Below are 12,564 nucleotides of genomic sequence, written 5' to 3' on the forward strand. Positions count from 1 at the left end.
TAAACTAAATTAGCTTATGAAGGATTCAATGAGTATGAGAATAGAAGCAAGGAAATGGACAGAAGTATGTGATCACAGGATGAAAGGACAAAGGGTGACAAGGACAGCAAGATCTCACATTTTTAACACAATGACTGTTATGGTAGATGGTCTACACCAAGATGTTCCTGGATCTGCTCAGTTTCTGTTCAGGCTTTCAGGACATGAAACTAGCTACTGCACACCGATGTAAGCACTACCTGTATGTTAGTGCTGATATCTCTATATAGGCTGTCCACCCCCATGATATCTGTCCAAACTGTGGCATGATAATTTAACGGAAAAGTTTGCCATATATACACCTGCAGGAGAACCTCCTGAGCTCCAGCTTTTCATTTTCTGTCAACTTTCCAAATAACTTGGACACATTTCTGGGACTCTCTCTCTCACTGCAGAGAGCTACATCTCCAGCAGAACAGCAGCAAATTTCCTGGTGATTTTAACATGTCCTGTCAACAGATTAAGCCTTGGGCCACGTTCTCTTGGCTGTGAGTCAGGCAAGAAGCTCAAATCTACTTTCTTTGGACTACTGACTGTGAAGTCTACATTCCTTGCAAGCCTCCCTACTGAATAAGGATCCTATCCTCTAAGATGAAAACATTTGTTCCTTTTACCTTCCCGTCCCTCAAAAAACCCTTGAGGGTGGTTTTGGCTAAATTTGGCCAAGTATTCCTTTCCAAATAAAAAGCTGAACTGCTTCTTTTAGCCATTTTGGCGGGTGGCTACCTACACAGTCCAGATACTTACACATAACTAATTTTCTTACTTAGCAAATTAATTCTCTTCTATCACCAGATGATTAGAAAGTAACAAGGTGCTACTGACACCAGTTAATCTTTACACTATAAATTTGGAAATGATGGATTTAACTGTTGCCAATAAAGGGTGACCAAGTATGTGCAATGATCCAGAGAAGCACAGAAAATACCATATTAAAAAAACCTAACAGTGCTGTTAGATGAAGTATTAAAGTCTACAGCGTCTTACCTACAGTCATAGTTCATATTTCCTCCTACAGGCCCTACCTCACTTTGAACTGACTGCACACAAAACCAGAGTTATGCACTGAATGTAGCACTTGTTCATGCCTCATTTGCTAGAGAAACTACTGTGGTGTGTGCAAGCAAGAGATGAATTTGCAAAGAAAATAAGGGAAAGTTTTACAGTGCTTAAAGCATTTAATTGCCCACTCTAAAATAGTACTGTCCCTCTGACATCTCAAGGCTGCGTGCATGATTCTACACAGTCACTGAAAGTAAAGTCAACTATCAGCTCCACTTTCAGTGGCAAACTGCATCTGGGGAGCAATTTTTTGCAGAAAGTTATGCAGGCATTACCATTTAGAAAGCCTTACTCTGAAAGATGAAGGATCTCAGCTTATCGTTAATTCAGAAATATTATGACACTCAGGGACAGCTTCTGGTTTTAACTTTTGATAAAAGTCTTGTGAGAATTAGGTCTCAATTTAGTGTTTGGGAATTTAGAGTGGTATCTTACCAATCCTGTGTGCACGGGTTTACAGGAATGCAACACAACAAGTACCAAATTCCTATCAACTACTACCTAGCAGCAGAAATCAAAGTGACAACAACAGTCAAAGAGCAATGCCACTGAATTAGTTCATAAAGTTACGTCAATCCACCAGGAAATTATCTAAAGTTAAGCAGCATGCATGGTATTTTTCTTCAGTCTTCAGATTTTCACTTCCAGATCTGACCTCAGTTTGCCACCAGCAAACGAGCACTTTCTAAAAATAGCAAAACGCTTCAACCTAGTAGGAAGTTAATATTAAGTAACCTGAGCAGCCATTATTTAAGACAAATGCAGTGCATAAATAAAAACCCCTAATCCAAAACTTTAGTAGTAAATCCAACCTTACATTTACATTTGATCATTTCTGGCTCTGAAAGTTCAAGACTTCCACTGCAAGAAATTAGCAGATTAAAGATTATTATTAGCTCTTAAAAATAAAAATCCATTTCAGGTGCAATAATTTTGGAAGAATTTGAATGGAAAAATTAAGCAGCTACACTGGACAATCATGCAAAGTTTGCACAGGAAACTTGAGCTAGCATATCCAATGTGTTCAGAGCACTTTTGGCAGCTTGTAAAAGTGAGCCGAATATACTGTATCAGTTATGCTCTTCAGTTTATACATTCATAGTATGAAGGCATTACAAAATAATAACTGAGGAAATAATAGCACTTTTTTTTGTAGATCTGAATGCCTTTATGACACAAAGGGAAACAGATTCTTAATTGAAAACCACAAGAGATCTTATGTTATCATGGCTGCAAATGAGGACAATAATGTCCACTTGGCGTTCAACTGGCATCAGTTTGGAAGATGATGGTGCTCAAAGTCAAGAATTTCATAGAAATTAAAGCGCAATTTCCTGATCTGCTTAGATTGATCCAAAAAATCACCCTGCTGCCAAGTAGGGAAATCGTCCCTTTTCTTACCACCTGTAATCTTATAGCTCCACTAGCAACAGCCACATGGCTCTTGAACTGCAACCTGTTCCTCTCAGATCCAGCCAGCAATACTGTCGAGACTTCTTGTTATCCACCTTTTTACAACATCCCTCCCCAGATCAAACATGTTTTCTTTTACACTGACAGCCATTTCTACAGCTGGAAAAAGGCAAAGCTGACCTACTCAGCTGTGAAGAGCACCAATACTGTATTTGCCATTGAGGACAGTAATGCCACCTCATGAATTTAGCACAGCGAGTAGGTAGCAAACAAAGATATAATATCCACATGATCTACACAGCAGGGTTAACAGTAGCAGCAGTGGTAAAGGTAAGTGGGAAGCAACACATGCTGAAATGAAGAATGGACACTTGGAGCCCCCTAAGGCTCGCCACTTGGGTGATCACACTTTGCCCCGTTCTTGCTGCTGGCACTGCTTGTGCTCAAGTGCCGCCAAGCACCTTCTGGCTTTCCAGTGCAGCCATATCCCAAAACCCACAAAATTATATGCTGAATAAAAATATAAGCCATGCCACAACTTTTCTGTGGGCTGCTGCTTAGAAAAATTCAGAGATGACAACACACCCTGAAGATTTGGAACAAGCCTTCAGAGCTTCACTTACCTGTTAAATAACTCTTTAGTCAGAAATACAATAGTCCAAATAAAATGTATTTGATGGACACCTGGAGACTGTTCTGGATTACACCCCTTCCTTCCCACAAGAAAAATACTCTAAAGACTCTAGGTAGGTTTTAGAAATTTGAAGAAGTTAGAAGAGACTGGTTTTGTACAGCCTCACATCATGCCTGTGCTCTTACACACACTCGCCACCTCTATTTAATAGTCACCCAGAGACTGATCTGGTTGTGGAAATGCCTCCAGTTTCAAGAAAGCATCTAAAACAAAACTAGAAGAGGCTGGTAAGTTCTGCATAAAATATCAACTTATTTTTCTTTTCTTTACATCTGTTGCCTTTGCCCAGTTGAACTACATCTTCATGGGATCCATTAGAGAAAACATTTCTTTAGACCGAAAACAGTAAGCAACTTGAATGGCATTGGATCATTTTGACGAAAGAGCACATTCTATCCACAACTGCGTATGATCCTACCGATTGTATTTACTAGCTCATAGCCGTAGCTCCCCTCGTTTTATGACAGCTCAGGTATTTGCAAATAATTGTGTACTGAAAGCCTCCTGCTGTGAAACAAAGGGTGTACCTGTCTTACTAAGCTTCACCAGACTTGCTAATGATAGTCCTGGGACCACTAGAATGAATAAAAGTTTGTATTTCTTCTGAGCACTGCTGGAGATGTGTGTAATACAGTGTTTGCATTTAATGTCAGTTTTTAAACAATTAACTAGTAAGGAAAACGGAACAAAACTTTGATGTGGAAACTAGCATAGGTCTGACTTCAACAATTAAAACCTTGTTAGAGGGCAGGTGTTATTTCAAAAGCTGTCACGTTTTATTTCAACACTAACAGCTGCAATCAAATACCCAGGTGTTCTCAGATGCTTTTTACCTTAGGACTGAATCTACTGCCAGGCAGGACTTGGTCTCACTTTAGTGTGTTACACTCTCTTCCCTACCACACAGAAAGTTGCAGATACCTGCTACCCTGCCCCGCTGGTGCTAAAAACCACTACACATTTGACGTTTCCTGTCACATTTAAGACAGGACCTGAGGATGTTAGCACAAATTAAAATTGCGTAAGAAAGGGTAGCTTTGCTTTTACGCTTTATAATACTATGGATCCTTCATGCCTTCATGCAAAGTCATTTGTGCCTTATCATCTGATTAGGGGAGTCAGATGAGTGAAAACCAGACAGATATTGTGATTTAGCTCATCTTTTGCAAAATGTATGCAACATCCCACAAGACACTGCTTGGGATGAAACGGAACAGATGTCAACCTGCAGAGCATCTATAGCCTCATGGTGAGGAAAGCAGAAACTCCTGTGTCAGAACAGATGCCTGTTCCAACTTACTCATTTTTAACTCAAAGCATTAGGCTGATGCCAAAGCACCATATTATATTCATTTACCCTTCCTCCAAAGTGCTGAAACTGTGACATTCAAGATGAAGTGCCTGAAACGCAAGAATCTGACTTCAGTTCAAACACAGGAAACAGGAAAAAAGTAGTGCTAAAAAGCCTTCCTTGAACCTGACAGCTACTATAACTACAGTGCAGAAAGCCTGCCAGTAAGCCACTTTTAGAGTAAGTGCTCTCTGTTCAACTTTGCCCAAAGGTGAAAATTTCTTTAAAAAGCACAGTTCAAATTTATTCACTGTCACAAGGTACACCAAGAACCTGATTCAGCAAGAAACACACAGAATTTGTATAACAAAAACAACAAAAAAAGAGACATCCAAGTTGAATCAAACCCTGAGGTTTTAGAGAGTCTCCTGTATTATCTGGGTATATCAAAGTCTCTGAATAATTAGGCTTGTAAGTTTGGCCAAACCGTCTGGTATAGTTTTCCCCCATGATCCAGAAAGTAAAATTTTCAGATTTTAAGATGGGTGTCAATGAATGCCTCAGTCAACTATTTTTAGGTAAGGCTTTTTTTGAAGTACTGTGGAAATCCCACTGTTGGACAAGAACACCAAAATCAGAACAGATCTTAGGGCCACTGCACGTCCTAAAAGTGTTCTACTATATGCAGAAGGCAGATTATGACAGAAAGATGATGGAAAAGATACCACATCAAATGATGGCGTACAGCAAAATGGGCTCCTTATACTTGTTTTGTAGGCTTGTTTTACAGTGGATCTTTTGTCACTGTCCACGTTAATTTAAGGCAATTCACACTCAAATAGGCCGGAACCCCTTGCAGTCTCAAGTGGGAGTGAAGGATCTAAAAAACTGATGCTTGCCTTCTGATATATTCTTGCTGCCTTGAGATACTCTACACTCCAACACAATGCTACCATGTCACTTCTGAAAAGCTGCAAAAAATTATGTATGGGTTTCAGTGCAAGACAAGCTACAAAACTGGAAAATACATGCTTTGGCTTATCCAAATGATGAGCAGGGACTGTCAGAAGATACTTGTCCCAAGGGATGTCACTGAAACATTCACACAGAAATTATGTTCAATTGAGTTTTTATAATAAGTATTGAACCATTTAAGAGCTTACAGCTGCAGAATCTGTTAACAAACAGCATTAACTCTCTCGATATTAAGAGTAGCTGCACTACAGGGAAAAGAGATATTTTAAACACCTCTAGTATCTCAAACGTAAAACCTAACGCAATTGCAGTAATATTGAATAGGTCTGCTCACTTCCAGAGAGCTCAGCAGCTCTGAATATCATACATAACAGATCTAATTACAAAGCAAAACAAGACTTCATTTGTAACACTACTTGTCTGCAATGTGTTGTTGGTCATACTTAAGGGTACAAAACAAATTTCCAACATGTATATTCTAGCTATGGTTTATATTCTACAGTAGTGAAACAGATGCCAGCCATACACTCAGTTGAATCAAAAAAAGAGATGGAGAGAACACTTCTATAAATCTGTAATGACCAAGTACTTGTTTTCATAAAGGCAGACTGGTTCCTGCTGCCTGCTCACTGCCAAATCCTAAAAATAATAAGTGTTCTAATGTTGGAAGTACAGAAAAGGAAAAATACTAATTAGACATAGCGGATACCTAAAAAACGTTAACCCTGAGCAGCAATTTCTTCAGCAAATGAACAGCAGACAACCCATTAATTTTTTCTGGTTAAACTTTAAGGGAAATTACTTTATCCAGTGATGTATTTTTAGGGGAGGCACTTTATACCATGGTTTTAATTTCCTAACTTAGTAACTGGTAGGGATTCAGCTTTACATGGAAAGGTGGGGGTGGGGGGGAAGAAAGGAAGAAAGAAATACCAGTGGATTTCAAAGTCTCCCTGACTTTGCTCTTTTGGGCTTTGATGGGGCCATTGTGCAAACATGTACTTGGGCCACTTCCAGGGTATCCTTTTGCTGTGAAGCTCACGCTATGGGGAAGGCATGCCAGGCACCTAGCGCAGCTTTCATCACAGAATAATCAGTTTTGAACAGTTGATTCATATAATCTTGTCAGTTTGTCCTACCCTTATTTTAAAAGGGACAGAAAACAGGATGAGAGGCCAGGAAATCAAAGTGTGAGGATGCTAGGAGAAACAGGACCTGGGAGCCACCCTGTGCCCAGAGGACAAAGGGTGTACAGAAACATCAGGGGCGGCGGAGTGAGCAGGACACGGTACCTACACAGGGTCAGAGACAAAGCTAGGGCCTTCTGGACTTATAAACTGAACAACCTCAGTGTGTATCACTATGCTGGGCTAAATCCAGACATTTTTGTACTGAAGCTTTGCTGTCAGCAGTCAAAACCTGGCATAAGGTTACCTGCTAGACTGTGGCAGGCGTGAGAGGCATGGGCACCAACACCTGTATTTCAGCAGCGCTTCGGATCTCCCTCTTAGCTCCTCCACCACAGATGCAAATCTTTCACTGCTGAGTTGATAACAGGGAAAGCTACTTCTCCACCATCACTGCCCCAAAGAACAAAAAATTTGCATTTCTGACTGCACTCCACATACAGGCAACCACAAGGCCTATTTTTATCACATTCAGATCTAGCCCCGACCTTCACAGCGATACAGAAAGACAGAGGCTGAGCTCCCCTGTGAGCAGGCAGTGCTGGTAAAGTGTGGTTCTAGGTCAGCAGCACCCCACAAGGGACAAGGACCGTAAGTGTCTCAGCCATCTACTATACAAAATGTTCAGGTTCAAACTTTTCAAATATACTTATGAAAAGGCACAAAATTTAAACTGAAGGGTTGGTGTTTTTTTTTTTTTTTTTAAATTATTAATTATTATTCTTCACACTAGAGGAAGGCCTAAATCCCACAGTCTTTTGGTGATCAAGAGAAAAGTTTTAAAATAGAATAAGTTTCCCTTTTCCTGAGGATAAGCTGACATATGCTTCAAAATGATCACACTTCAGCTGGTCACCCTGGGGTTGGACGACATCCAACGAACTGCAGTAGACTCACACCAACCTCCAGCCTAGGTCTTTTTGCACACTCATAAAGAGGCACTGGCAACCGTTTTGGGGAAGGCATGATACATAAGAATGAACAATTTTTTTCTTTTGTTTAGCACACAACAGACTTGGAAGGATAAGAAATTCAGTCAAGGACGAGGTTATATGGCCAAGCAAACTAACCTTTACAGAAAGTGCAATGCAAACATCTATCTGTCATTTTCAAGCTAGGAGTGAGCGACTGTTTAATATATGGCAGAAGATGCTTCTGTTAGCAGCAAATAGCTTTTTATCTGGCTGCACTAGATTTTCAGGTTTCCTTGGTTTTGGATGGCTGCTTTTCCTCTAGCCTTGAGTGTATGGACCACTGTTCTCATCGCAACCTGTTAGCACACACGTGCAGTCAGATGATAGACATCATTAATGCATTAACCAACTCTAAAAGCCATCCATGAATTGCCTTGCTGCAACTTGAGGCATGCTTGCATTCCAATCTGCAAACAAATGAACAACTGTTAGGTAACATCTTCCCTTTTTACCTGTACTAGCCAGAATTAAGCATACTACACTGAATGAAATTCAGATGTCACGTTTATTGAGGGGCTAGTCTTCTTAGCCCTGAACAGGCTAACCCACATTGCTCATTCACTTTCTTCTTCAGATCATCTCTAACAAACTTCAAAACACACAACAGCACCTTAAACAACTTAAAACAAAACATCTTTTTGCCAACTCAGATTCCTGGCCAGGGGCTCTCTGCTCCTGGTAACACTTCCCCAGTCCTGTTTTGGACCATCTGCCTGGGAGGTTTCTTTGCTTCTTTTGGTTTAGTTACTGAGAACTAACTTTTTCAGCATTTATAGTAGTCCACATAAAGGCAGTCCTTTGAGTCCCCACCAGCTTGCTCGGTTTTAATTGCCTCCATCGTGGGATCTCTAGAAAGACCCCACCTCAGCTCTGAATATGTCAGGTCTCAGAGATTATAGCAGCTGGTCTCCCCCAGTAAAGCCACAAATGACTACAGAAACTGCTTCCTGCATTGCATTTAATCTGTCCCTTGTTTGTCCTCTCTTTAAAAGAAGTTTCTCTCTTCTCTTGTAGTATGCTATACTTATGTAGAGTGGCTAGTTTCCCTACTGGCAGACAAGCACTCAAATCAGTTCTGTATTAGCCTGAACTTTATACCATGCGTTGTGAAATGAGAAGGCTTATAAACACATATGCTGAGCAGATATAATCTTATTAAAGAGAGAAGATTATTCAGCCTCTGGCTTTGCAGGAACACACATCTGAAGGTAGGCTCAGACCAAAAGAAGGATATGAACTGATCCAGAGAATAATGTATTTGACCTGAAAACAGGCTACTAGAGCAGCAGATACAGCTTGATGGCTTTTCTTCTTGATGGCTTACTGAGACAACAAAATGTTACATGCACTGCTGGGAATGAATTTCATCATTTAGAAACGCTCACTGGAAACTGGAATAGCAGGGCCTTCTTAGCAAGAACTCCCATTTACTAGATAAGTCCTAGCTGATAGACGGAAAATTGTTTGGTTTGCCTTAATTTTGCTACCCCTGCTAGGTTGTTATACCACTAAGAACTCCAGCTCAAGTCTCAGTCAGGGTACTGCAAGCTGTCTTATGTCACAGGAAAAATCAATCTCACTTGAATGTAGTCTCATATTAAACGCTTACAGCCTTCAAGCACTATAAGGAGAAACAGCTAGCAGAGGTTTTAGGGCAATAATATAAAATATTATCCCTTCTTCTCCCAAAGAAATTCTGGCTATATATTGTATACAGGCCAGGATCTGTAAATTCTGATTTCAGCTCCTCATCCATAATGCACTTTCGTAACAAGGAAGACAATGTTCACAGTAGCAACCTAAAAGCTGCAGGGAAGTCAGTTGTCACTGGTGCTTATCTGGACATCCACAGCTAGTGGCTCATTTAGCATGGTAAATGTCTGGGTATTACTATCACTTAAGTTTTGCCCACATCTTAATCAATGATATGGGCTTCATTCAGATAAACTGAAGGTGACAATCTTTAAAAATGTGTTTCAGACTGAGAACACTAATATTTCTAAAATTAAGTAATATAAATGCTAAATAGTACCACCACTCTCAGCCACCAGACAGTATCAGTCACTTCCAGTTAGAGACTGCTGTGCTGGAAGGGTTGCGATCAGCAGTGCAAAGTCCAACAGTGGCTGGTCACCAGCAGCATCCCTTGGAGATCGATACCAGGGCCAATGCTGTTTAATGTCTTTATGAACAACAGGGGGAAAAAAAAAAAAGAAAAAAAGAACTTCAACAAGTCAGCAAGCTTAGTGTCCTTTGCAAACATGGGGTGGGGGTTGCCATAGTGGAAGACAGGGCTGTGGTTAGAGAGCGAGCTAGAGAAACAGGCTGACAGGGACCCTGTAAAGTCAACAACAGCAAGCGCAAACGCAGCACCTGGGATGCAACAGCCCCACACAGCAGGAAAAGCTGGGGCTGAAAACAGCTTTGCAGAAAAGGATGTTTGGGCTCTGGTGGGAAAATGCTGGTGATGAGCCAGCAGCATGCCCTTGCAGCTGAGGCAGTCAACTGCACCTCGGGCTTCAGCAGCAAGGCTGGAGCCAGCACGGCAAGGGGAGTCATTATCCCCCTCCACCAGGCACCCATGAGAATGTACCTGCTTCAGCTTTCTGGCCCCCATTTCAAGGCCAACAAAGCCCATTCGAGGTGGTAAGGAGCCTGGAGCACATAACCCTCAGAGCAGCTGAGAGAGCAGGCTGGCTCAGCTGCAGGGGGATACTGCTGCTGTGTTCAGCTTCCTGAAGGCAGGATACAGAGAAGATGGAGCCACAATCTTCTTGAGGTGTGACAGTGAGAGGCATCGTACATCTGTTGCTACATGAAAAATTCTCGCTGGAAAAGTTGAAAAAAATTTCACACTGAAGGCAGTAGACCACTGGACTGGGTGCCCAGCAAGGTCATCAAATCCTCACCCTGGATGCAAAATCTAGCGAGGCAGGGCCCTCAGCAACTGGATCTAGTTGGCCCTGCTTTGTGCTGTAGGGCAAGCAGTGTTACTCTGTCACCCTATTTCGGTTATAGCATCCAAACCAGCAGAAGCTGAAGCTTATTCCGAACATGAATCTTGACTTATGCAGCTGTCTTCTAGTAGGTAAGGTGCTTCAAAATTCAAACTTGGGCTGCTGTGCAAGCAGCAAGAACTAGCACAATGGATCAATACTTGGACATTCAGAGGAGGAGTCTAGAGTACTATGAAAAACTCGATGCGACAATATTTTTCTATAAACCAAGAGTAGATTAATTAGAACTAGTAGAGAAGCCAATGACAGGCAATGCTCTGTGTACACTAAGAAGGTGAAACACCAGACACTGCAGAGAAGCACAGGAAGCTGCACAGCCAGAGTTTGAGATCAATGTGGACGAAAGCCCTGTTGAAAACACAAAGTAAAAACAGCCAGAGGGAAGGGCTGAATGACTAAGTGCACTGGTAAAAATACAAATTCTCATGTTAAATATCAACTTAATGAAGAACATTCTGAAAAATTAATGCAAATGGATGCTCTGCAGGGAAATTTCAGGCTTACGTCCTGTTAATAACTATGTAGGTCTTGGTATTAGGAGGAGGATAGCTCAAATGTTTTTGAATATTGTGGTTCTACCAATGAATTGATGAATCTATTATAAGGCATCCTATTGCCAATGAATCACAGAATATCTCAAGTTGGAAGGGACCCATAAGGATCACTGAGTCCAACTGCAGGACTACCTAACACTAACCTACGCTACCATATGACTAAGAGCGTTGTCCCGATGCTCCTTGAACTCTGACAGGCTTGGTGCCATGACCACTTCCCTGGGGAGCCTGTACCAGCAACTGACCATGCTCTCAGTGAAGATTCTTTTCCTAATGTCCAATCTGAACTTCCCCTGATGCAGCTTCATTCCATTTCCTCATGCCCTGTCACTGATTCGCAGAGAAAGGACATCAGCACCTCTTGCTCCGCTGCCCCCCTTAAGGAAGGTGTAGTCTGAGGGCACCCCTCAGCGATGAATTCACCCCTCAGCCTTCTCTTCTCCAAGCTGAACAAACCAAGTGACCTCAGCCACCCCTCACAAGTTGTGCCCTCGAGACCTTTCACCATCTTTGTTGCCCTCCTCTGGACACATTCTAATAGTCTGATGTCCTTCTTACATTTTGGTGCCCAAAACTGCATGCAGTACTCGAGGTGGGGCTGCACCAGCGCAGTGTAGAGTGTGACACTAACAATTCCTTCCTGTTGGTGGACAATGGAGATTATCCATTAGTTTTGCTGCTGACTAATGAACCACAATTAGACATTTTGGCATTTAAAACATCATTCAAGCTCACTCTAGGAAATGCCCACTCTTCTCATTCTCCAAAATAAAAGTGGAAAAAAATGAAATTCAGAAGTGCACTGCAGGGATGACAATGGCAATAGCCACAAATTTAAGTATCATTTTCACAAAAGCCAGAGAGATGACCAAAACAGATGCTGAAATACGTCTTACTACAAAAAAACTTACTGGACACACCCCAGCTACTGAAGAATCCAGCTCCTCATATTCCAAGTAATACCATATATATAGTTTGAGCTTCCTTGCTGGAAATGGATGGATTAATTTTGACTGTGCAGGTAAGAGAGTATTCCACAGGTATTATTTTATCATCTCCACTATCGACTTGGAGTACTTTATACATGGAACATTGGAGTGCCCCGGTTTAAAAGCACTGGTAACTGTAATAGAATGGCTTTACTGCATAGCAGCAGTACAGTGAAAGCTTCTACGCGTACCAGCAGTTAACTGACTTAGTAAAAAACTATTTCTTAAAATCAGTGTTGATTTTCGCTAATCAGATTTTCAAGTCATTTTAGCTAATTAGATTTTTTCAAGTCGCAGCTGCTTTTCACGCAATAATCAATACTTCACCCAAATTTGATAATATACATACACAGATGCTTTCAGATCATT

The 12,564-nt window shown here is 41.3% G+C and overlaps 1 protein-coding gene across 2 annotated transcripts in view; it reads right to left on the reverse strand.

The window, feature by feature from the left end:
* Window positions 1-12,564, reverse strand: part of TTC17 (tetratricopeptide repeat domain 17) — a 63,582-nt gene that overhangs the window by 49,751 nt on the left and 1,267 nt on the right. The window lies entirely within an intron of this gene.

The sequence above is a fragment of the Phalacrocorax aristotelis genome, chromosome 5 (assembly GCF_949628215.1).
Source record: "Phalacrocorax aristotelis chromosome 5, bGulAri2.1, whole genome shotgun sequence".
NCBI lineage: Eukaryota > Metazoa > Chordata > Aves > Suliformes > Phalacrocoracidae > Phalacrocorax > Phalacrocorax aristotelis.